This window comes from Ambystoma mexicanum, chromosome 8 (genome assembly GCF_040938575.1).
Source record: "Ambystoma mexicanum isolate Mex_15411 chromosome 8, UKY_AmexF1_1, whole genome shotgun sequence".
Lineage (NCBI taxonomy): Eukaryota > Metazoa > Chordata > Amphibia > Caudata > Ambystomatidae > Ambystoma > Ambystoma mexicanum.
This window is the reverse complement of record NC_090929.1, coordinates 771500424-771526017: the sequence shown is the minus strand read 5'-3', so window position 1 is coordinate 771526017 and position 25594 is coordinate 771500424.

Here is a 25594-nt window from a genome sequence, read left to right as displayed (position 1 = left end):
GGGGCACCCCCGCTGTGTTTTTCTCAAAGGTGTATAGCCATTTTCCTGCCCACCCACCCGAAAGTGGAGGGAGTGCCTTTAGTAAATTAGCCTTGTCCATCAGTGCCCAAGGGACATAATGGGGATGCCCTGCACCTTTGTGGATAAGGGGCATTTGTAGTTTTGACCTCAGTTTTCCTTTACTTACCTTTACTCCTCTCTTTTTTGCTATTGCCATACGCCCTAGCCTGTTGCAAAGCCTTCCTTCCCACCCCTCTTCTCCGGCTTCTGTCACCTGCAGAGTTGCCCATTTTATCTGTTGTGTTCCTCCCACTGCTCCTTCCTCTAACTCATCAAAGTAACTCCAACATTCCTCTTCTCTGTCTGATGCTACTGTGTCATACCCCACATTCATTGTCTCTCCATTTCGTTCTACCCGCACTTTCCTCATTGGGGTACTGTCTATGCGGAACAGGAAATCTCCAGATTTCCACTCATCTTCTGACAGTGCGGTGGAGCTTTGTAACGGGGGAGGCAGCTCTGGCTGCCCTCCCCTGAAGTTGGCAATGCGGTCTCGCAGAGTGTCCCTAATCGCGCCAACTCTGCCTTTGTGTTTGTCATTAATACTTCTCGATCCAGGGTACCTGTATGGTTATCTGGGACATATGGGGGAGGTGGTGCAGCTGCTGGGTTGGTCGGAGCGCTTGGTTGCGGTAAATACAGAGGGTTACAGTACCCTTTAGCTGGTCTAGTGAGTAGTGGGTTCAGTTTTTTCGGTTCTGCCCCTCCCTTGTCTTTCTCTCCTCCCTCGTCCTTTTACACTGCTGTGATCTCTGGATCTTTAGCTTTATCATTTAAAGTGGGCGTTTCTTCAAACATCCTTCACATATCTAATACTTCGTGTCTGTTTTGGAGCTTCTTTCCTTTATATTTGGCCATTAAATATGTTTCTACATGGTCTAATACTACTTTATCAAAAGACCCTTCTGGCCAGACCTGGGGTGGCCCCTCCCCTTTATCTCTGTTAACCATTGCCCATGATATTTCCTTATTTTGTCACTATAGAGAGGGAGATGCTTAGAAATATGTGAAAGTGGGGTGACTCTGCCCATGGTGTTGCTATTTTTCTTCTATTCTTAAAATGTGTTCGCCTACATGCTCACAGCACCGGCTTTCAACCTTTGATATTACACTTGCAATTTCGATTTTCATGAATAAACCAATTACTTATGCATTGCAATGACAAACCAACAGAAGGACAGAACATTTAACATTTAGACATAACGGTCCAACACATTTCACTAACAAAGTTGGACAAAGAACATGAACCCTTAAAAATCTTTCGCCCATACTCCAGCCCTTTGTTAATTAACAATCTGTTTCCCTGCACACATCCAACATTCACGTCACTCCCGCCCCTCCTGGGCCTTGATCCGAGAGATTATAGCTAACTAAAAAGAACTACTGCTATTTTCCCGAGCTCTCTAATTATATGAGGCTCCTACTTTATCCTTATCTCCACTATATTCCTGCACTGGGACAGTTCTGTCCGGCACCACCTTACACCCCCTTTCGGAGCTGGGTTCCCTATCTCCTCTTATTTCATCACCTTATTCAAATAAAATCCTAATGGCCATAGAAGAAGAAAAAATCTCTTTAAATTCACCGATCACTCTATTCAACCATACACAACCCAACCCATAACACTGTTCCCTTAATTAAATCTTCTCCATACCCTTCACACCTTTAATTCTTTTTACAATCAGTACTCACTTGTCCATGGTATTCCGAGAGCCTCTGTTTGTGGTCTATCCCAGAAGGGGGGCCTCTCCGGGGCGGGCCATGCCCGGCCCCAGCGAGCAGTTGGGCATTCACAAAGCCGGGAGTCACAGAACCTATTCAGGAGAGTATGCTTTTTGTAGACATCAGCAAGCCGTAGGTGGTGTTTGGCCCTCCTGGGGAAATCCCGGATCTCGCCGCAGAATGGCGGCGTCAAGAAATATCACGTCGGCAGGTCACCACTTTGAAGGTGCCTGGTCCCAACACGATATAAAAACTAAACCAAATAAAGGATGCACACCTGCAGGGAATGAGACCAGGAGATGGATTGCAAGTTAAACAAAGTTTATATAAATTTGTGAACGTAGAGAACTCTGCTGCCCGGAGAGCGCTCTGCCAAACATTACACGGGCAGCACATTATAAGAACAAAAATAATTATTGATGACATCACATTACAGATACATAATTCTTCGATACGATTGGGTTGAGTTATCAGCACTATACAGAAATATAGGCGTTGACCGCGTAGGATTGGCTGTCACTTGGGTTTCACTCCCACAGCACATGGGCTCGTCTTCATACGGTGATGGTCAAACTTTGTTCACAAGATGACATACGTCTAACTAATCTAAACTACACAATGACCATTGGCATGCAAAGAGTAATGTTAGACATAAAGCTATCATTTAGATGGAGGAGGCTATAATATGTGGACCAATATATATACATTCTAAACCATGCTTTTACAGGGGCAAGGGCACTTTGGCCTATGTCCCAGATGTCTTATCATCAAGACCTTTATTTGCAATGTGTTCCCCCTGGTGCCTCATGATTCCAACGTGTGGATGGATGGGTGTTGGTTTTGCAGAAGGATATATGGTCACACAGGATTAGGTATATGATGGGCAGTTGAGGGAGTTCCGGAGGGGGAAGGGTCATCCAGCACCTACTTCAAAGTGAGCTAGAGGAATGTGGGAAAAGGGTATTTAGCTGTAACTTCTAAAGGTGGGGGTTGAAGTGGCACAGGAAGGGTTGTGGAGACGGATGGGCATGCAGGCCAGAGCTTGCTCCGGTCACAAACAGGGAAATGAGCTCAGAGGAAGAACGAAGGATGCTGAGTAGGGCGAAACTCAGCCTTTCATCCTTCTGAGGTTGATAAATGAGCACCACACAACGTGGGTAATAATAAACAGCGCTCAGATACCTGTGGGTTCGTAGCACTGTATACATGCTAAATAATTATTATTATTATTATTATTATTATTATTATTATTATTATTATTATTATTATTATTATTATTATTATTTGCAACAATGCACGGCCAAGCGCTTCCTTGAGAAATGAGTATGAGCAGAGCTGCCAGGGAGAGGAGGAGAGGGTTGACTGAGCTCACCGTGCACGGCACTGGGCAGAGGCAGAGATGGCTTTTGAGAAATCATGACACGGCCTGGGAAAAGATGGCATTTTAGGGTGGCACAAAATGGAGTCTGAACGTCTCCCTGAATGGCTTTGTTTACCGTCTTTTGCATAATTTACTTTAAGGCCAAATTGTTAGAATTTGTAAAAAATGTGGGGTGCCTCCCTCCATTCCAGCAAACACGAGATCCATGTCATGCGGGAATGCCAGGGGTGCCCGAAAAGACCTTTCCCCCTTACAGGAGCTACTGTTTTGTTAACATGGCTTTCCAGATTAGTAGGTAAAATATTGAGAATACCTGATGATTCTTTGTTTAGACCAGAAATACGTATGGATGGTGAATATGGACAGATCATTCCCAAAGAGTTGGAAGCAGCAGCAGTCAGAGAAGAAAGGATGGTTGTCCATTGGACAGAAGATGAAGAAAGAGGATTGAGAGCAGTGGTAGCACTTGGTGAATGATGCAGACTGCCAGATTTGACAGACGAGGAGATGTATAGAGAGGACTACTTGAAACAATGAATTGGTATTCTTTATAAGTCGTACTTACTGGATTAAAATAGAGAACAGAGACATACCACAGGTAATGGTATTAGTTTAGTTTATTACTTGTATAGCGCTCCTAACCCAAAGGTAACTGGGTGCTTGTAATTGGAAACATGGTAGGTTACATAATAATATACATACAAAAGAGATACTTACAATTTTTACATAGTAGCACATTACCGGATTATAGTGTCACTAAGTATAGATAATATATTTATAGGTAGATTAAGTCAGGCGGGTTCTGAATACTTTTGGCACATAAAAGGTAATGCAGGTACAGTTTATCCATGGTGTGAAGAATGTGTAATATACAGCGTGGGAGCTGGTCTGGTGTGCTAGACAATAGTTTGGGAAAAAAGCCAAGGTTTTGTTTTTGCTCTGAAGGTCCAAAATGAGGTTTCAGATCTAATAGCTGGTGGGAGTGAATTCCTGCACTTGTCAACAATGACTGGGAAGCTAGATCCTTCAGCTGTTTTTAGGTTGTAGTTAGGGATGGTAAGTTGGTTCAGTTAGTTAGATGTAGTGGGTCTGTCAGATAAAGTTCTGGCGAATTTGTTTGTGAGATATTTCGGTGCTGTGTTTCAGAAACATGTGTGCGTGATTACTAGTGATCGTAGTGTAATTCTGTTGCGTACTAGTGAGAAAGAAACTTTCCTATTTCAGGAATATTTAGAGAAGGTTCCAAGCATCGTGTGGACTAGTAATTCTTTTGATGTAGGTCTACTAAAATGAGTAGGAGCAGTCAAAATCAAACTCAAGCCTGGAGCTTTCCTGCCACAAGCAAAGCAGTACCCATGTCCAGAGTAGCGGATGAGGGCATATTTGAAACAATTTCTGCATTAATGAAGCACGCAATGTTGGTGACATCCGATTCCCCCTGCAACACGGCTGTGTGCCCCATGAGAAATCAAAAGGGGGTCCATGGAGCTGTATTCAGTATCTCTGCCCTCTCAATAATATTGTCGAAGCAGAGTTTCCTCTAGTTCCAAATTCAGCTACAATATTATGTAATATCCCAGCCACAGCTAAATATTTTACAGTCATAGACTTCAAAAACACATTTTTGCAAATTCCCCTTCATGAGGATTCATAGGATTTGACCTCATTTTCATAAAGAAATACACACCTAAAACATACTACTTTGACTAAGGGGTACTGTGTTTTCCTCTAAATCTTTAATAGGGTCCTTCAGATGGATCTGGGTAATTTACAGCTGCAGAGTGCCATAATTCAGTATGTAGATGGTATACTATTGTGCAGAGAGACAGAAGAAAGATGCAGAGAAGACTCATTTCAATTTATGACAATACTAGCAGAGAAAGGAAGGATACAAGGTAGACAAAAGAAAGCTACAATATTGTCAGGAATAGGTCCTGTGCATAGGAGAGCTGATCGCTCAAGAGGGAAGGAAAGGGGCACCTGAGAGAGCCGAGGCGATTCAAAACACTCCTAAACCAGAGACAGTAAGGGAGATGCAACCATTTTTAGGCTTATGCAATTATTGTAGGGCCTGGGTTTTTGATTACAGCACATACATTTGACCACTTTTAAAAGGACTCAAGGAAGCACAGGTGGCACAGGTGGCCAAGAATAAAATGGCATTGACAGAGGAAATGATTGAGTTCTTACACAGAAAACAACAAAGGACATGGACATAAACCATTATCTTACTATAGTGGGATTTTAGACACAGTAATCAAAGGACATTATCCTTGCAAAAATCATTTGGTTTCTGCCTCCTTTGCAATTGAAAAGGCTGAAAGTATTATAATGGGGAGCTCAATGATGTATTTTGTCGAACACGGCCTATTTGCTATTTTAGAGAAACACAGAAGTACATTAACTGCATAAAGAGCATCGGGATATGAGTTGATTATTTCGAATCGAGCAATCAGAATTGTTAGATGTAGAACATTGAATTAAGCAGCATTTATAGCAGAATTGAAAGGACACGTGGTGTGGTCACGTAAATAGACCTCTTCCTCTGAGTTCTATGATGATGTTCTCCACGTTAAAGAAAATTCCCTCGGAAGGGGTGAAGCTCTTTCTATTGGTGGTTTTTCAAAAATCGATCAAACAACTGGCAAACGACATACTGGGATGACAGTAGTAAAATTAAAAAAGAATGATGTATCGAGGTAGTGCCAAGTATTGAAAAAGGAACCAGTAAGCATAGTGCAAATAGTAAATGACATAGCCCACAACTTTAGGCATATTTATTCTAAGGTACTAACATGGGTTGATAATGAAGAAGGACCGGTGTCCATAATACCTATACAGAATGCAACAACATGCTTCAGGAAAAAAAGCCAGGTTCTAGTTGGAGAAAATGAAGGATGTAAACAGGTACTGAAAGTATCAGGAATGAATAGTGAAACTGCTGTACCAATGTATCGCTATTGGGCCTGTGGATTGTTACGCTCACCTGGTATCCACGGGGATGCCACCCAGCTGTGGGGACTCTGGTACCCTTCTCAGCCGCTCCCAGGTATAATCAGCAGAGAAGTTCTGCCTGGAAAACAGGTGGGCAATGTTCAAGACTGGGCAACTGGGGTAAGAGCCTCCCAACACCCCGTATGCCCGCAGCCCCTCCCTGGACCTTTCCTCACCTTGTTATGGGTTTTGGCGTGCTCTCCGTCCTGCCTTCTTGACAGGGGCGCGTTGTCCTTTGTGGGCGAGTGCGATCTAGTTACTTCACTGATGCAGGCCCTTTAGAGTCTTTCAGGTAGGTCTTATTACTGTTATACTGTATGCCTTTCTTGGATTAATAATGTCTTTTCTCTCTCCTTAGGTGTGCAGAAGTTCGTTGTGGAATGTTGGCTGAATTGGGACTCGCCGGCAGGTGATGGTGCTTCGAGAGCGCCTTGATGCGGTAAGTAGGCGCTATGCACAGTGCTATGATGCCTTGCCTTTGCTAAACTGTTGTCTTTTGTTCCCGTAGGTTGCGGTGCTCATACGGAGCAAAAGGTCCCAAGGCGATGCTGGTCGATGGGCGACTCGCGAGGTAAGCTGCCGGCACAATTGTAAAATGTCTAATATCCAGTTTCTCTCCTTTTTGCAGATCAGACGGTCCAGGAGACTCGCTGATCCTTCGATGCTGTTTGCAGGAGCGGAGGGCAGCTAGCGGTGAAATCACAGGTAAACTGCTGCTATTAACGATGTCCTTTTGTTTTTCAGATGCTGTTTTTCTGAGGTTCGCAGATGCAGCTGAACACAATGAGCGTCACGTTGCAGGATTTGCAAAGTAACGCAAAGTGTCCTATCCAAGTCGGGTGTGGTTTAAATAGCATCAAGAAAGTAGTCCAGGTAAAATAGTCCCTAGGCTACCACACCCAAAACACTATACCGAATAGCTTGGTTCCAAGGAGCCAAGCTATGTGGATGCCTCCATGTTGACTGGCACTGAAATAAAGTAGTTCCCAAGCAAAAGTCTTCATTAAGTATGAGCCTGGTGCCAAAGGTGCCAGGACTGGCCCAAAGAGGGCCTAGGCAAAGGATGCCTAAGCTTGTTGGGGGCCTGAGCGGAGACCCCTCCTGGCCCATGAACCTACCGGGGGGGTTTCAGGAAGTGGATCGTGACAGGATTCAGTACTTATATGCAGCTGCCTAAAAGTTGCAGAGGAATATGTTCTATAGTGCTCATAAATGTTCCTGCATTAGTAGTTCCCCATAGTGATCTTCAGATTGAAAGCTTTCCAAAAATGGATGCACACCAGAGTAAGAAGAGGTCACTGACCTTCCTTTGGCTGAAAAGAGAGAACTACTTCTCAGCAAAATCAATAAAAGCTTATGATATTATGAGTATAAACTATTTGGCAAGACATCAATGAAACTGACATCTATATTTATACCAGGACTCCAGACTGCAGGGAATGCCTAGTGGGTACAAATGACCAGATGGGAGCTGCTACAGAAAATCAACACAGCCATAAAAGGATTCAACCTATTCTAGAAGAATTAAGGGCCATTCGATTGATGACCCTCAAGAACAGGTATGTCCTGGACTTGATTACAGCAATGGAAGGTGGCGCTTGTGTCAATAACTTGCCTTCTTGCTGTATATTCACACCTGCCAATGATGGAGAAAATTCAACGCTGACAGACACAATAACTATGCTAACAACCCTGCATACGACAATGAAAGAAAAGTGGATGAGACTGAAGGAGATGACTGGTCTCATACCTTTGTTCATGGATTCCGCCCTGAATGGCAAATGCTTTTAAACTACTAGGAGCAATACCAGTGTTGATATCGCTGGGATGCTGCGTTGTGAGAATCTTCATTGGACAATGTCAAAAGACAGCAAAGAAAGCTATTGGAATGAAGATAATGATCGATAAAAAAGCTGCAACTGACAAACACATGCAAAATGAGAGTAGTACCCATGAGAACATAAATGAAAGTCCCCTGGCACCCCCAGGAACAACATTGTTTTGCCCTAAGGATCACAAGAAATATATAGGACTTTGGTTATTCTGTCTGTATAGGGGTGCTGACCCCCACCCCCTTCAACCGAGTACAGATAACATGATTGGCAGATCAGTGGTTCCATTATTGTAGAAAACAAGGTTATAGTGCCTTTATTTTTAGTTAAAAAAATGCACATGGTGCAGTGGAGATTTGGGCTAAAATTACCCAGAAAGTGAAAGGTGCTTTAAGGATCACACATATATCATGAATATATAAAATATATTATGAAAACGAGATACAAAGTAAGAAATTATTAAATAATGGCTCCCTGGAGGGTAGCACAGTGTCAGACTGTGATATATTACAAAATGGATACCTCAAGCAAAATGGTGTCTAGTGTCAAAGACCTGATTCATGCTGATAACCGAGTCTTTGGCAGCATCTTGCTGTGAGATAAGTGAGTCTGGAAGGTCATTCTTGCAATTTGGCAGGAAAAGCAGACAAGATTGATGATGAAGTTAGATAAAGTCAAGGGAAATTACCAATTTGAACAGAACAGCTGCATTACTTGGCATCATAATTGAACTTATATTATTTCTCCACGGTATAAGAGCTAATTAAACTTGGCAAGGCCTTGAGAAGCAGATAAGGGATTGACAGTGATGTGATGAAATTGTTCTCGTCAAATGATGAAGCATGATGTAATTGTGTTCAGCCGGATTTAAAATAGCTTATCAGTCTATGCATCAGAAAGCAAGTGTTAATGCCAAGTATGCTAATGTGGGCTTGGGGGGGCACTAGATAAGTCACCCTATCACAGACAAGTGAGTTTTTTCCCTCTGGCTAAGACAACCTATCAGAAGCATACTTTGACCAGGTAGTCATTTGCATGAGGGTGTTGCATCATCCAAAAAAGCCTATATGAGCAGGTTGAAGGCAGAATGTTGGTGTGTGTTTTTTCAGCAGTGTCTTGCAACCTCTAATAAAGACTGCTGTGAGAACCACCCGAGCACCTTTTTTTTTGTACCTGGTCCTTGCCTTAAAATGAATTCACAGATGTGAGAAAAATTGATGAGAAGAGATCCCCCTTTTCACCACCTTCCGGGGAGTGCTGCTAGATGACTTGGAGTGTGGATAAACGTATAAAGAATGCAGGTCACCTAAGAGGGCTGACAAAGATATGGCTCCCAAAGAAACCACAGTGTGAAGAGAAGGTGGAGAAGATTAAGAAGGTAGTTAATAATAATAATAATTTGGCATTTATATAACGCTACGAAACCTCAGGTATCTGAGCGCTGCTTATTATTACCCATGGTGTGTGGTGCTCATTTATCGACCTCGGAAGGATGAAAGGCTGAGTTTGGCCCCGCCGGGATTTAAACCTGCGTTAGCAAGCTCTGCACGGCTGTCAAAGCGAGCACTCTACTCGCTGTGCCACTTGATCGGCTGAGGACTCAACCAGAGGGGGGAATGTAGAGGAGCAGATGACATCATCTCTAGTGCCCACCGCTCACCTCTGTCACACGGGAAGCAAAACAGGAAGACTTAATGCATAGCACCAGGTATTGTCGCAATACCACACCAAAGATATGAGAGACGTTATGCACTCAGACAACCGGATCAAATGTACCCTCACACTGAAATGGTGGAAGGATGTCACCATACAGCATTAGATATAGAAGAGCTATAAGTGCAATCAGATTAGAGTAAAGTGATGCCATAAAGAGAAGACCCAATGATGCACAGAAACAATATAGGAATACTGAAATAATGAAGGTGTAATCCAAGTAACAAAGTAATCAAGCATGAACAGATGAAGAAATCGCCTTTGCTGAGAAGACAAGTGAGATAAAGCTCAACAAATGTATATATGCAGAAACATATATCTCCTCCCTCGTCCTTTTACACTGCTGTGATCTCTGGATCTTTAGCTTTATCATTTAAAGTGGGTGTTTCTTCAAACATCCTTCACATATCTAATACTTCGTGTCTGTTTTGGAGCTTCTTTCCTTTATATTTGGCCATTAAATATGTTTCTACATGGTCTAATACTACTTTATCAAAAGACCCTTCTGGCCAGACCCGGGGTGGCCCCTCCCCTTTATCTCTGTTAACCATTGCCCATGATATTTCCTTATTTTGTCACTATAGAGAGGGAGATGCTTAGAAATATGTGAAAGTGGGGTGACTCTGCCCATGGTGTTGCTATTTTTCTTCTATTCTTAAAATGTGTGCGCCTACATGCTCACAGCACCGGCTTTCAACCTTTGATATTACACTTGCAATTTCGATTTTCATGAATAAACCAATTACTTATGCATTGCAATGACAAACCAACAGAAGGACAAAACATTTAACATTTAGACATAACGGACCAACACATTTCACTAACAAAGTTTGACAAAGAACATGAACCCTTAAAAATCTTTCGCCCATACTCCAGCTCTTTCTTAATTAACAATCTGTTTCCCTGCACACATCCAACATTCACGTCACTCCCGCCCCTCCTGGGCCTTGATCCGAGAGATTATAGCTAACTAAAAAGAACTACTGCTATTTTCCCGAGCCCTCTAATTATATGAGGCTCCTACTTTATCCTTATCTCCACTATATTCCTGCACTGGGACAGTTCTGTCCGGCACCACCTTACACCCCCTTTCGGAGCTGGGTTCCCTATCTCCTCTTATTTCATCACCTTATTCAAATAAAATCCTAATGGCCATAGAAGAAGAAAAAATCTCTTTAAATTCACCAATCACTCTATTCAACCATACACAACCCAACCCATAACACTGTTCCCTTAATTAAATCTTCTCCATACCCTTCACACCTTTAATTCTTTTTACAATCAGTACTCACTTGTCCATGGTATTCCGAGAGCCTCCGTTTGTGGTCTATCCCAGAAGGGGGGCCTCTCTGGGGCGGGCCATGCCCGGCCCCAGCGAGCAGTTGGGCATTCACAAAGCCGGGAGTCACAGAACCTGTTCAGGAGAGTATGCTTTTTGTAGACATCAGCAAGCCGTAGGTGGTGTTTGGCCCTCCTGGGGAAATCCCGGATCTCGCCGCAGAATGGCGGCGTCAAGAAATATCACGTCGGCAGGCCACCACTTTGAAGGTGCCTGGTCCCAACACGATATAAAAACTAAACCAAATAAAGGAAGCACACCTGCAGGGAATGAGACCAGGAGATGGATTGCAAGTTAAACAAAGTTTATATAAATTTGTGAACGTAGAGAACTCTGCTGCCCGGAGAGCGCTCTGCCAAACATTACACGGGCAGCACATTATAAGAACAAAAATAATTATTGATGACATCACATTACAGATACATAATTCTTCGATACGATTGGGTTGAGTTATCAGCACTATACAGAAATGTAGGCGTTGACCGCGTAGGATTGGCTGTCACTTGGGTTTCACTCCCACAGCACTTGGGCTCGTCTTCATAGGGTGATGGTCAAACTTTGTTCACAAGATGACATACGTCTAACTAATCTAAACTACACAATGACCATTGGCATGCAAAGAGTAATGTTAGACATAAAGCTATCATTTAGATGGAGGAGGCTATAATATGTGGACCAATATACATATACATTCTAAACCATGCTTTTACAGGGGCAAGGGCACTTTGGCCTATGTCCCAGATATCTTATCATCAAGACCTTTATTTGCAATGTGTTCCCCCTGGTGCCTCATGATTCCAACGTGTGGATGGATGGGTGTTGGTTTTGCAGAAGGATATATGGTCACACAGGATTAGGTATATGATGGGCAGCTGAGGGAGTTCCGGAGGGGGAAGGGTCATCCAGCAGCTACTTCAAAGTGACCTAGAGGAATGTGGGAAAAGGGTATTTAGCTGTAACTTCTAAAGGTGGGGGTTGAAGTGGCACAGGCAGGTTTGTGGAGGCGGATGGGCATGCAGGCCAGAGCTTGCTCCGGTCACACACAGGGCAATGAGCTCAGAGGAAAAACGAAGGATGCTGAGTAGGGCCAAACTCAGCCTTTCATCCTTCTGAGGTTGATAAATGAGCACCACACATCGTGGGTAATAATAAACAGCGCTCAGATACCTGTGGGTTCGTAGCACTGTATACATGCTAAATTATTATTATTATTATTATTATTATTATTATTATTATTATTATTATTATTATTATTATTATTATTATTTGCAACAATGCACGGCCAAGCGCTTCCTTGAGAAATGAGTATGAGCAGAGCTGCCAGGGAGAGGAGGAGAGGGTTGACTGAGCTCACCGTGCACGGCACTGGGCAGAGGCAGAGATGGCTTTTGAGAAATCATGACACGGCCTGGGAAAAGATGGCATTTCAGGGTAGCACAAAATGGAGTCTGAACGTCTCCCTGAATGGCTTTGTTTACCGTCTTTTGCATAATTTACTTCAAGGCCAAATTGTTAGAATTTATAAAAAATGTGGGGTGCCTCCCTCCATTCCAGCAAACACGAGATCCATGTCATGCTGGAATGCCAGGGGTGTCCGAAAAGACCTTTCCTCCTTACAGGAGCTACTGTTTTGTTAACATGGCTTCCCAGATTAGTAGGTAAAATATTGAGAATACCTGATGATTCTTTGTTTAGACCAGAAATATGTATGGATGGTGAATATGGACAGATCATTCCCAAAGAGTTGGAAGCAGCAGCAGTCAGAGAAGAAAGGATGATTGTCCATGGGACAGAAGATGAAGAAAGAGGATTGAGAGCAGTGGTAGCACTTGGTGAATGATGCAGACTGCCAGATTTGACAGACGAGGAGATGTATAGAGAGGACTACTTGAAACAATGAATTGGTATTCTTTATAAATCATACTTACTGGATTAAAATAGAGAACAGAGACATACCACAGGTAATGGTATTAGTTTAGTTTATTACTTGTATAGCGCTCCTACCCAAAGGTAACTGGGTGCTTGTAATTGGAAACATGGTAGGTTACATAATAATATACATACAAAAGAGATACTTACAATTTTTACATAGTAGCACATTACCGGATTATAGTGTCACAAAGTATAGATAATATATTTATAGGTAGATTAAGTCAGGCGGGTTCTGAATACTTTTGGAACATAAAAGGTAATGCAGGTACAGTTTATCCATGGTGTGAAGAATGTGTAATATACAGCGTGGGAGCTGGTCTGGTGTGCTAGATAATAGTTTGGGAAAAAAGCCAAGGTTTTGTTTTTGCTCTGAAGGTCTAAAATGAGGTTTCAGATCTAATAGCTGGTGGGAGTGAATTCCTGCACTTGGCAACAATGAATGGGAAGCTAGATCCTTCAGCTGTTTTTAGGTTGTAGTTAGGGATGGTAAGTTGGTTCAGTTAGTTAGATCTAGTGGGTCTGTCAGATAAAGTTCTGGCGAATTTGTTTGTGAGATATTTCGGTGCTGTGTTTCAGAAACATGTGTGCGTGATTACTAGTGATCGTAGTGTAATTCTGTTGCGTACTAGTGATAAAGAAACTTTCCTATTTCAGGAATATTTAGAGAAGGTTCCAAGCATCGTGTGGACTAGTAGTTCTTTTGATGTAGGTCTACTAAAAGGAGTAGGAGCAGTCAAAATCAAACTCAAGCCTGGAGCTTTCCTGCCACAAGCAAAGCAGTACCCATGTCCAGAGAAGCGGATGAGGGCATATTTGAAACAATTTCTGCTTTAATGAAGCACGGAATGTTGGTGACATCAGATTCCCCCTGCAACACGGCTGTGTGCCCCATGAGAAATCAAAAGGGGGTCCATGGAGCTGTATTCAGTATCTCTGCCCTCTCAATAATATTGTCGAAGCAGAGTTTCCTCTAGTTCCAAATTCAGCTACCATATTATGTAATATCCCAGCCACAGCTAAATATTTTACAGTCATAGACTTCAAAAACACATTTTTGCAAATTCCCCTTCATGAGGATTCATAGGATTTGACCTCATTTTCATAAAGAAATACACACCTAAAACATACTACTTTGACTAAGGGGTACTGTGCTTTCCTCTAAATATTTAATAGGGTCCTTCAGATTGATCTGGGTAATTTACAGCTGCAGAGTGCCATAATTCAGTATGTAGATGGTATACTATTGTGCAGAGAGACAGAAGAAAGATGCAGAGAAGACTTATTTCAACTTATGACAATACTAGCAGAGAAAGGAAGGATACAAGGTAGACAAAAGAAAGCTACAATATTGTCAGGAATAGGTCCTGTGCATAGGAGAGCTGATTGCTCAAGAGGGAAGGAAAGGGGCACCTGAGAGAGCCGAGGCGATCAAAACACTCCTAAACCAGAGACAGTAAGGGAGATGCAACCATTTTTAGGCTTATGCAATTATTGTAGGGCCTGGGTTTTTGATTACAGCACATACATTTGACCACTTTTAAAAGGACTCAAGGAAGCACAGGTGGCACAGGTGGGCAAGAATAAAATGGCATTGACAGAGGAAATGATTGAGTTCTTACACAGAAAACGACTTTAGGACATGGACATAAACCATTATCTTACTATAGTGAGATTTTAGACACAGTAATCAAAGGACATTATCCTTGCAAATATCATTTGGTTTCTGCCTCCTTTGCAATTGAAAAGGCTGAAAGTATTATAATTGGGAGCTCAATTATGTTATTTGTCGAACACGCCCTATTTGCTATTTTAGAGAAACACAGAAGTACATTAACTGCATAAAGAGCATCGGGATATGAGTTGATTATTTCGAATCGAGCAATCAGAATTGTTAGATGTAGAACAGTGAATTAAGCAGCATTTATAGCAGAATTGAAAGGACACGTGGTGTGGTCACGTAAATAGACCTCTTCCTCTGAGTTCTATGATGATGTTCTCCACGTTAAAGAAAATTCCCTCGGAAGGGGTGAAGCTCTTTCTATTGGTGGTTTTTCAAAAATCGATCAAACAACTGGCAAACGACATACTGGGATGACAGTAGTAAAATTAAAAAAGAATGGTGTATCAAGGTAGTGCCAAGTATTGAAAAAGGAACCAGTAAGCATAGTGCAAATAGTAAATGACATAGCCCCCAACTTTAGGCATATGTATTCTAAGGTACTAACATGGGTTGATAATGAAGAAGGACCGGTGTCCATAATACCTATACAGAATGCAACAACATGCTTCAGGAACAAAAGCCAGGTTCTAGTTGGAGAAAATGAAGGATGCAAACAGGTACTCAAAGTATCAGGAATGAATAGTGAAACTGCTGTACCAATGGATCGCTATTGGGCCTGTGGATTGTTACGCTCACCTGGTATCCACGGGGATGCCACCCAGCTGTGGGGACTCTGGTACCCTTCTCAGCCGCTCCCAGGTATAATCAGCAGAGAAGTTCTGCCTGGAAAACAGGTGGGCAATGTTCAAGACTGGGCAACTGGGGTAAGAGCCTCCTAACACCCCGTATGCCCGCAGCCCCTCCCTGCACCTTTCCTCACCTTGTTATGGGTTTTGGCGTGCTCTCCGTCCTGCCTTCTTGACAGGGGCGCGTTGTCCTTTGTGGGCGAGTGCGATCTAGTTACTTCACTGATGCAGGCCCTTTAGAGTCTTTCAGGTAGGTCTTATTACTGTTATACTGTATGCATTTCTTGGATTAATAATGTCTTTTCTCTCTCCTTAGGTGTGCAGAAGTTCGTTGTGGAACGTTGGCTGAATTGGGACTCGCCGGCAGGTGATGGTGCTTCGAGAGCGCCTTGATGCGGTAAGTAGGCGCTATGCGCAGTGCTATGATGCCTTGCCTTTGCTAAACTGTTGTCTTTTGTTCCCGTAGGTTGCGGTGCTCATCCGGAGCAAAAGGTCCCAAGGCAATGCTGGTCGATGGGCGACTCAGGAGGTAAGCTGCCGGCACAATTGTAAAATGTCTAATGTCCAGTTTCTCTCCTTTTTGCAGATCAGACGGTCCAGGAGACTCACTGATCCTTCGATGCTGTTTGCAGGAGCGGAGGGCAGCTAGCGGTGAAATCACAGGTAAACTGCTGCTATTAACGATGTCGTTTTGTTTTTCAGATGCTGTTCTTCTGAGGTTCGCAGATGCAGCTGAACACAATGAGCGTCACGTTGCAGGATTTGCAAAGTAAGGCGAAGTGTGCTATCCAAGTCGGTGTGGTTTAAATAGCATCAAGAAAGTAGTCCAGGTAAAATAGTCCCTAGGCTACCACACCCAAAACACTATACCGCATAGCTTGGTTCCAAGGAGCCAAGCTATGTGGATGCCTCCATGTTGACTGGCACTGAAATAAAGTAGTTCCCAAGCAAAAGTCTTCATTAAGTATGAGCCTGGTGCAAAAGGTGCCAGGACTGGCCCCAAGAGGGCCTAGGCAAAGTATGCCTAAGCTTGTTGGGGGCCTGAGCCGAGACCCCTCCTGGCCCATGAACCTACCGGGGGGGTTTCAGGAAGTGGATCGTGACAGGATCCAGTACTTATATGCAGCTGCCTAAAAGTTGCAGAGAAATATGCTCTATAGTGCTCATAAATGTTCCTGCATTAGTAGTTCCCCATAGTGATCTTCAGATTGAAAGCTTTCCAAAAATGGATGAACACCAGAGTAAGAAGAGGTCACTGACCTTCCTTTGGCTGAAAAGAGAGAACTACTTCTCAGCAAAATCAATAAAAGCTTATGATATTATGAGTATAAACTATTTGGCAAGACAGCAATGATACTGACATCTATATTTATACCAGGACTCCAGACTGCAGGGAATGCCTAGTGGGTACAAATGACCAGATGGGAGCTGCTACAGAAAATCAACACAGCCATAAAAGGATTCAACCTGATTCTAGAAGAATTAAGGGCCATTCGATTGATGACCCTCAAGAACAGGTATGTCCTGGACTTGATTACAGCAATGGAAGGTGGCGCTTGTGTCAATACCGTGCCTTCTTGCTGTATATTCACACCTGCCAATGATGGAGAAAATTCAACGCTGACAGACGCAATAACTATGCTGACAACCCTGCATACGAAAATGAAAGAAAAGTGGATGAGATGACTGGTCTCATACCTTTGTTCATGGATTCCGCCCTGAATGGTGAATGCTTTTAAACTACTAGGAGCAATACTAGTGTTGATATCGCTGGGATGCTGCGTTGTGAGAATCTTCATTGGACAATGTCAAAAGACAGCAAAGAAAGCTATTGGAATGAAGATAATGATCGATAAAAAAGCTGCAACTGACAAACACATGCAAAATGAGAGTAGTACCCATGAGAACATAAAAGAAAGTCCCCTGGAACCCCCAGGAACAACATTGTTTTGCCCTAAGGATCACAAGAAATATATAGGACTTTGGGTATTCTGTCTGTATAGGGGTGCTGATCCCCCACCCCCTTCAACCGAGTACAGATAACATGATTGGCAGATCAGTGGTTCCATTATTGTAGAAAACATGGTTATAGTGCCTTTATTTTTAGTTAAAAATATGCACATGGTGCAGTGGAGATTTGGGTTAAAATCATCCAGAAAGTGAAAGGTGCTTTAAGGATCACACATATATCATGAATATATAAAATATATTATGAAAACGAGATACAAAGTAAGAAATTAATAAATAATGGCTCCCTGAAGGGTAGCACAGTGTCAGACTGTGATATATTACAAAATGGATACCTCAAGCAAAACGGTGTCTAGTGTCAAAGCCCTGATTCATGCTGATAACCGAGTCTTTGGCAGCATCTTGCTGTGAGATAAGTGAGTCTGGAAGGTCATTCTTGCAATTTGGCAGGAAAAGCAGACAAGATTGATGATGAAGTTAGATAAAGTCAAGGGAAATTACCAATTTGAACAGAACAGCTGCATTACTTGGCATCATAATTGAACTTATATTATTTCTCCACGGTATAAGAGCTAATTAAACTTGGCAAGGCCTTGAGAAGCAGATAAGGGATTGACAGTGATGTGATGAAATTGTTCTCGTCAAATGATGAAGCATGATGTAATTGTGTTCAGCCGGCTTTAAAATAGCCTATCAGTCTATACGTCAGACAGCAAGTGTTAATGCCAAGTATGCTAATGTGGGCTTGGGGGGCACTAGATAAGTCACCCTATCACAGACAAGTGAGTTTTTTCCCTCTCGCTAAGACAACCTATCAGAAGCATACTTTGACCAGGTAGTCATTTGCATGAGGGTGTTGCATCATCCAAAAAAGCCTATATGAGCAGGTTGAAGGCAGAATGTTGGTGTGTGTTTTTTCAGCAGTGTCTTGCAACCTCTAATAAAGACTGCTGTGAGAACCACCCGAGCACCTTTTTTTTTGTACCTGGTCCTTGCCTTAAAATGAATTCACAGATGCAAGAAAAATCGATGAGAAGAGATCCCCCTTTTCACCACCTTCCGGGGAGTGCTGCTAGATGACTTGGAGTGTGGATAAACGTATAAACAATGCAGGTCACCTAAGAGGGCTGAAAAAGATATGGCTCCCAAAGAAACCACAGTGTGAAGAGAAGGTGGAGAAGATTAAGAAGGTAGTTAATAATAATAATAATTTGGCATTTATATAACGCTACGAAACCTCAGGTATCTGAGCGCTGCTTATTATTACCCATGGTGTGTGGTGCTCATTTATCGACCTCGGAAGGATGAAAGGCTGAGTTTGGCCCTGCCGGGATTTAAACCTGCGTTAGCAAGCTCTGCACGGCTGTCAAAGCGAGCACTCTACTCGCTGTGCCACTTGATCGGCTGAGGACTCAACCAGAGGGGGGAATGTAGAGGAGCAGATGACATCATCTCTAGTGCCCACCGCTCACCTCTGTCACACGGGAAGCAAAACAGGAAAACTTAATGCATAGCACCAGGTATTGTCGCAATACCACACCAAAGATATGAGAGACGTTATGCACTCAGACAACCGGATCGAATGTACCCTCACACTGAAATGGTGGAAGGATGTCACCATACAGCATTAGATATAGAAGAGCTATAAGTGCAATCAGATTAGAGTAAAGTGATGCCATAAAGAGAAGACCCAATGATGCACAGAAACAATATAGGAATACTGAAATAATGAAGGTGTAATCCAAGTAACAAAGTAATCAAGCATGAACAGATGAAGAAATCGCCTTTGCTGAGAAGACAAGTGAGATAAAGCTCAACAATTGTATATATGCAGAAACACAAGGTAGATGAGTAACATAGAAGCTTACTGCAGTAGAAACTATAACATGAGTAAGGGAGCCATAATGGAAAGATGGACGTCGGACCTCAGAGGCAAACCAGGGCTGCAGAAATGCTGCCGAATACAGCTACCTGTGAGGAACATAGAATATCTGTTTTACTAAGACTAAGGATGACACAGCAAGATATAATTGGAAAGTACAAAGGGAGTTAACCAGGATAAGCTATGAATGAAGGGCACATTTCTCTTAGATTAAGCAGAAGTGAAAACATCTGCAAGTGCCAAGTATTGGACAATCTACAGTGCAGAAAGCACAAGTGAGATAGAGCAACCAAGTCTCCAGAGGCCAAGAGAAGTAATAGCACCCAGCATAATAAAATCCAATAGCAGTAAATAACGGTTCAAAATGGACAAAATCATGGTCTCCTCTTATGTGACTCGGAAGTCAAAAACAAGTTCTATTTATTAAGCCTCCAACGAAGATAGTGGTCTACCCTGACTCCATTAAAATTCCCAGAGAAAAAGTGTATAATAGTCTATAAGGTCAACTACAAAGGAGAAGCCTTAGCTCATGGTCTAGCTGATGAGAGATGGTTGGCTAATTTACCAATCTGGGCAGTCGTCTGACGTTATTCTCTGCCCCTGGGTTCCATTGTGTTCACATGCTGCTAGCGAGCTGAATGTCCAAAGTTGGGAGAGGATACCAACCAATCATGAGTGGCTATGTAGCAACATGCTGTGCAATGTTGCAGAAGCCAGTTTGATGTTATTATTTTTATAATCCTTGTTATGCATTTTTCGAGGTATGCCTACAAGATAAGGGGCACCACTCATGTTATTAACACTTATGCATACTGTAGGTATATAGGTTGCCCTAACCAATCCCTCCCCTCGATAGATTTCACTGTTTGCCACGTAGGAAGATGTCATAGCTGACGTACATCGAAGTATAAAGTATTTGTGTAAGAGAAAAGTACTCAGAGAGTGAGTGAGCTGCTACTTGTTATGCTTGCCAGATTTCCCTACTTTATTGGAGCTGACAATGAAGTAGTACTTTGCCATATTCTTTGAGTCTGTCCTGTTATTTGGGTCTGAGGTCATTTACTATGGTAATTCCATTCTGCGTATGAGATACGTTACCGGGTTCTACTACACATAGCTGAGAGAAATTCAACTTAAGAAGGACCTCCCAGAGGGAGCTGAATCCTGAAGTCTTTCCCAAGACAGAACAAGATTACCTAAGCAGGATTTGGGAGAAGGGGTACAGAATGAAAGAAATAATTTACCTGGTAGATTTGGGCTGTTGCTGTCTTACCCATTCTATGACTTTAAAAGACAAACCAAAAGTGAGAATAGTAACCCATGAGCATTTAGATAAATGCCCCAATAATAGATAGTAATTGAATGTACTTTGGGGGGGAACCTGCTGCAAGCTTAGTTAAGAAAAGAGGATTGGTGCTGCAAATGAAACTTTGTGGACGCCTATTTAAAATAGATTGTCATATGATCCAAAGTTGCCATAAGATCCAAAGAGGGCATATTTGTCTCAGGCAGTAACACATTATGAATGTATTCCCTAAGTTCTTACAGGAACAAATTATATTTCGGTTATTGAGCATGGTTTACTATCTCCTTGAACTGTGTAAACCATAGTTCCCATAAAACAAAACAATACTGAATAGAGCTTTCTACCCCTCAATATGGGGGGTACATTATTGGGGGGCGCTGTTGAGCAGCCGACAAGATGGCTGCCTAGCTCTTTGGCTCCGAGCACTGCCGCTATACATCCGAAGACATCGGCGGTCAGCCACTCCTCCACACCTTCATTCCCGTCCCCCTGCCTTGCTAATATCTGGGGCTATGTGCCGACGAAATCTGGACACGAATTGGACTTCTGAAGCCGACAAACGGCTCGTCTGGCTTACCTCGGTGCTGGGCCAGCCCTCGAGGCTGCGGTGACGTGCAGCGGCCCTGTGTGACACCTGCTTCTGCCTGTGCCCCCTCGCTGCTGTGGCCTGTGACGCTCACCTGCCCGATCCATTTGCTTCGGCTGACTGGCCTGGCGTGTGTTGCACGTGGTCTGTCTTCCGGACCGGAGGTGCCGTGGGCGGGGCTGCCTCCGCGCTGAGCCGGCGCTTGAATCCTGGAGCTGCTGACTGCCTCTGCTCGCACTCGCCCGTGCCCCTACACTGATACTGAGGCCGCCCGGCAGTGCTACACCTGGGCCCCCAGCTGGATGAGCCTGGGGTCGGGGGAGCCCCAAATCATCCTACACCCACATCAACCCGCTGCTGCTGATGCGGCACATTGCCCAGCCCTCTGGGTCGTGTGGCCGCATTCGTGGGACTGCGTGTGCCACCCGTTCGCTGCAGGCGGCTCCCACGGGCCCCCCGAGGACCCAGCTACTCGTGGCCCGAGGTGCGGCCCGCGAAACAGGTGAGGAGATGGAGGGGATGCTGCACGTTAACCTCCATTGCCCCCCTCTAACCTAACTGCTGCCTGCCATCCCCTAGCGGAAGCTGATCTCTGTGGGTTTGTAGCCCTGAGACACTATGAATGCATACTTAATTTGCTCCAGTCATCATGTTTATATCCTGATGTACCATTGATGTGTGTCGCCCTGACATGCCTTCATTTGCCTTTCTGGCACTACCTCCTCTGGTCCCTGGCTCCAGGCAAAGTAAGCTCTCGCCTGACAGAACTGTGGCCCATTGCTGGACAATTGACGAGTGGGCTGCTCCAATCAGAGGGTGCCCCCACTACGGAGCCCTCTCCTTTTCACTGTACTTGCCTTTTAACTCAGCATTTCTGCACTGGCGTGGCTTTGTGAGACCACTTGACATTGTTCGTACTATCCCAAAGCCAATAATAACGGAAAACGGTTGCTCCCTGAACAAGCTTCTCTGACCTCGTGCTTTCATTGCCCACCCTACTTGCCGCATTGAGTCTGTGACCTGCTCGTAGCTTGGCTGCAACAGAACTATTCTAGCAGTATATCCACACCCCCCTGACACTTGTGGCCTTGCCGCCCCCGGCTAAAACTGTCTATGCGAATGTGGCAGCTACTGATCTGCTCCACTAACCCGTGTCCCACCAACTGAGGTGCTTGTGGTGGATCTTCCCCCCTGCCTCTACACCACATGACCTCCCGGGTTCAAATACTCACATGAGATCCTTCTCGGAGTACTGAGCGCCTAGTCACCATCCTCCACGATCCAGGAACACTAATAAAACTGGGGCCATGGACAAATTCGCTAAGGTCACCCCAAGGTCTGACTGGCCCACACATCAGGTGATCAAGTGGACGACACGCTCCCTGCAGAGGTACCTGCCACAGAACAAACGGTGATGATGGAATCAATGACTAGAAACTTTGCAGCCTTCCATGAAAAGCTGGACGAGATCAACGATAATGTGGCATCACTCAAAGCCAAACTAGATCAGCAGGGAACTAGAATCACAGAAGCTGAAAACAGGATCGGAACCAATGAGGACAATATGGCTACACTCCAGGCCACTGTGTCCACTCTGGTCACTGATATGATGTCGGTTAAAGTCAAATGTGATGATCTCGAATCCAGAACACAGAGAAATAATATACGTATTGTTGGAGTTCCAGAGAACGCACTGAATGGCTGGCTTGAACTGGCAATTGAGAACCTTTTGAAAGATCTACTGGGCAATCCCGTCATGTCCCCCTTTTTCACCATTGAAATGGCCCACAGAGCATTGTTGCCATGCCCCAAACCAGGAGACTTCCCAAGGCCCATCATTGCGAAGATTCTGAGCTTCAAAGACCGTGACCAGATTCTCTTCCTTGCACGTGAAAAGGGAGAGCTCAGAAAGGAATCGCAAGTGATCAGAATCTTTCTTGACTTTTCCACTGGAGTGCCGCAGGAGCGTATCCAATTTCTCAGAGTGAAAAAACTCCTCAGAGAGAGGAACATCCCTTACGCCACATTGTTCCCCGCACGCCTGAAGTTCACATTCAACAACAAACTGTACTTCTTTACGGTGCCATCTGATGCGGTGAAATTCATAGAAGCACACGTTCCCCTAAAACCTCCTGACGACGACCTCATGGGCAATGATTGAACTCTAAACCTGGCCAGTAATCCTCTAAATGTTGTACTTATATGAGAATCAAGAATCTTACCAGTCGTTGGTCTCACCTACAGTTAACCACGCTTCCGTATTCACCCTGCCACATAGCTCTGCTATACACATCTCACCTAGCATCCTGGAGTTACATACCACTGAGCTAATGCAATACTGATCTGTTTGCTAAACTGCTTGTTTTGTAACGGAACCATTATGGTTCATATGCAGATCCCTGTTTCCCACTTAGAAATGCAGGGGCATGTACTATATGACCGCCAACACTGCTCGTTGTGTAACGGTACCATTTGGTTCCAAGCGTGCTAGTGCACGGCAATGGCGCACCCCACTGCGATTGCACTGTTCGTGGATACACCTTTGTTGTGGCTTAGCCCCAGTTGGGCTCTCGGACAGGTTGGGCCAAGTTGGGGACGGCTCAGCTGTGTACAGTTAAGGGTGGGTGATGTTCACACTGCTAATCTCGGGTTGGTGGTGAGGGTGGTGCGTGGGAATGGGGTGTTACTCAAAAAAGGCACACAAGGTTTCACTGCACGCGCATTGGAGGGCCACGGGCGCACTTTCAACTCCAATGTTGGGAGCTCACACTATTGCTGGATCTGGGATGTTCACTAAACATGTATTATGGGATTAGATATCTGTTACTGAAATGTCTACCGTCATAATGTCCTGGAGCATCCGGGGATTAATCAATCATACCAAGGCCCGTAAAATCATGGCCTATGCTAATAGGCATAGCTGTAAGGTACTATTTCTACAGGAGACACACTGCAATGGTCACATGCCAAGGACCATAGCCCCATCATGGGGCCCCGCTAGATTCTTCACTTCCTATTCCACCCAATCCAGGGGGGTCCTCACAATGATCCATAAATCAATTAAATTTATACTACATAAAATCTACATAGACCTTGAAGGACGCTATGTTATACTGCACTGCACACTGGTTAACAAAGAATATCTACATGTTAATACCTACTGCCCCAACGTAGAATCTCCTGAGTTCTTTGACACTGTAACTGCCATACTACTAGGCTACGTAGGAATTCAGATTATATGGGGAGGAGACCTGAACCTTATTCTAGATACTGTTCTGGACAGAACTGGTACTGCTACCCGAACCCTGTCCAGTGCTGCATGCAGGTTACATGGCCACATTCAGACACTTAATATCTGCAATGTCTGGAGGACGCTACACCCCCAGCGGTGGGAGTACACTTATTACTCGTCCGTGCACGGCAGCTCAACCAGGATAGACCTGTTCTTTGGGTCAAGGGAAATTATGGGCAGGGTGGAGGGGTCGTGTATCCTGCCTCGCACATTGTCGGACCATGCTCCAATTACATTATCTGCGGGGCTGGGAAACCCCATCCTGACATTCAGCACCTGACGTTTTAAATCTGAGGCCCTCAAGGATATTGTGTTCAAGGCTGAAATACTGGCTGACATTGAATCTTTCTTTGAGCACAACTCTCTTCAGGGCACATCAGCTGCGGTTAGGTGGGATGCCTTCAAAGTGTATATTAGGGGAATGTCTATCTCCCGGTCACTCTGAAGCCAAACTGAAGCAATTGGAGCTGCAATGCTCCACTGGTGCTGACCCAGCCATACTCATCCAAATCAGCGATGAACTCCAAACATACAATGCACTTGCTATCAACGAAGTCCAATACTTTAGCCGCCCACAGGCCACCAGGAAATATGGTGAGGGGGACAGAACGGGGAAAACATTAGCGACACTAGTAAGTAGGGAATCTGGCCGGACTCAGATTACCTCCATCAAAGATGAACATGGCAACGCACAGTGGGCTGACCAACAAATCTTAGATATATTCACCGAGTTTACAGGTCCCTCTACTCCCAGCCTGCCGAACACATCGAACAACACATGCATGAGCTTCTTGACCAGATCTCCACCACACAAATTTCCCCCCTACCCGGGACCAGCTGGACTCCCCAATAACATTAGATGAGATAGTAACGCCCATCTCAGACTTGCCCAAAGGTAAGGCTCCGGGCCCTGACGGGATCACCACCGAATTCTACCAAGAGCACATCGCCATACTAGCCCCCAGGCTGCTTGAGGTCTGCCCATCATGACATATTTAGTCCACTAAGATCAGGCAGGCTTCGTCCCTGGTAGGTCCACCTCCCACAACATCAGAAGATTGTTTAATGTTATGTCCCATATACACCAGGACGTCCAAGCTGTGGCGGACACGCTGGATGCT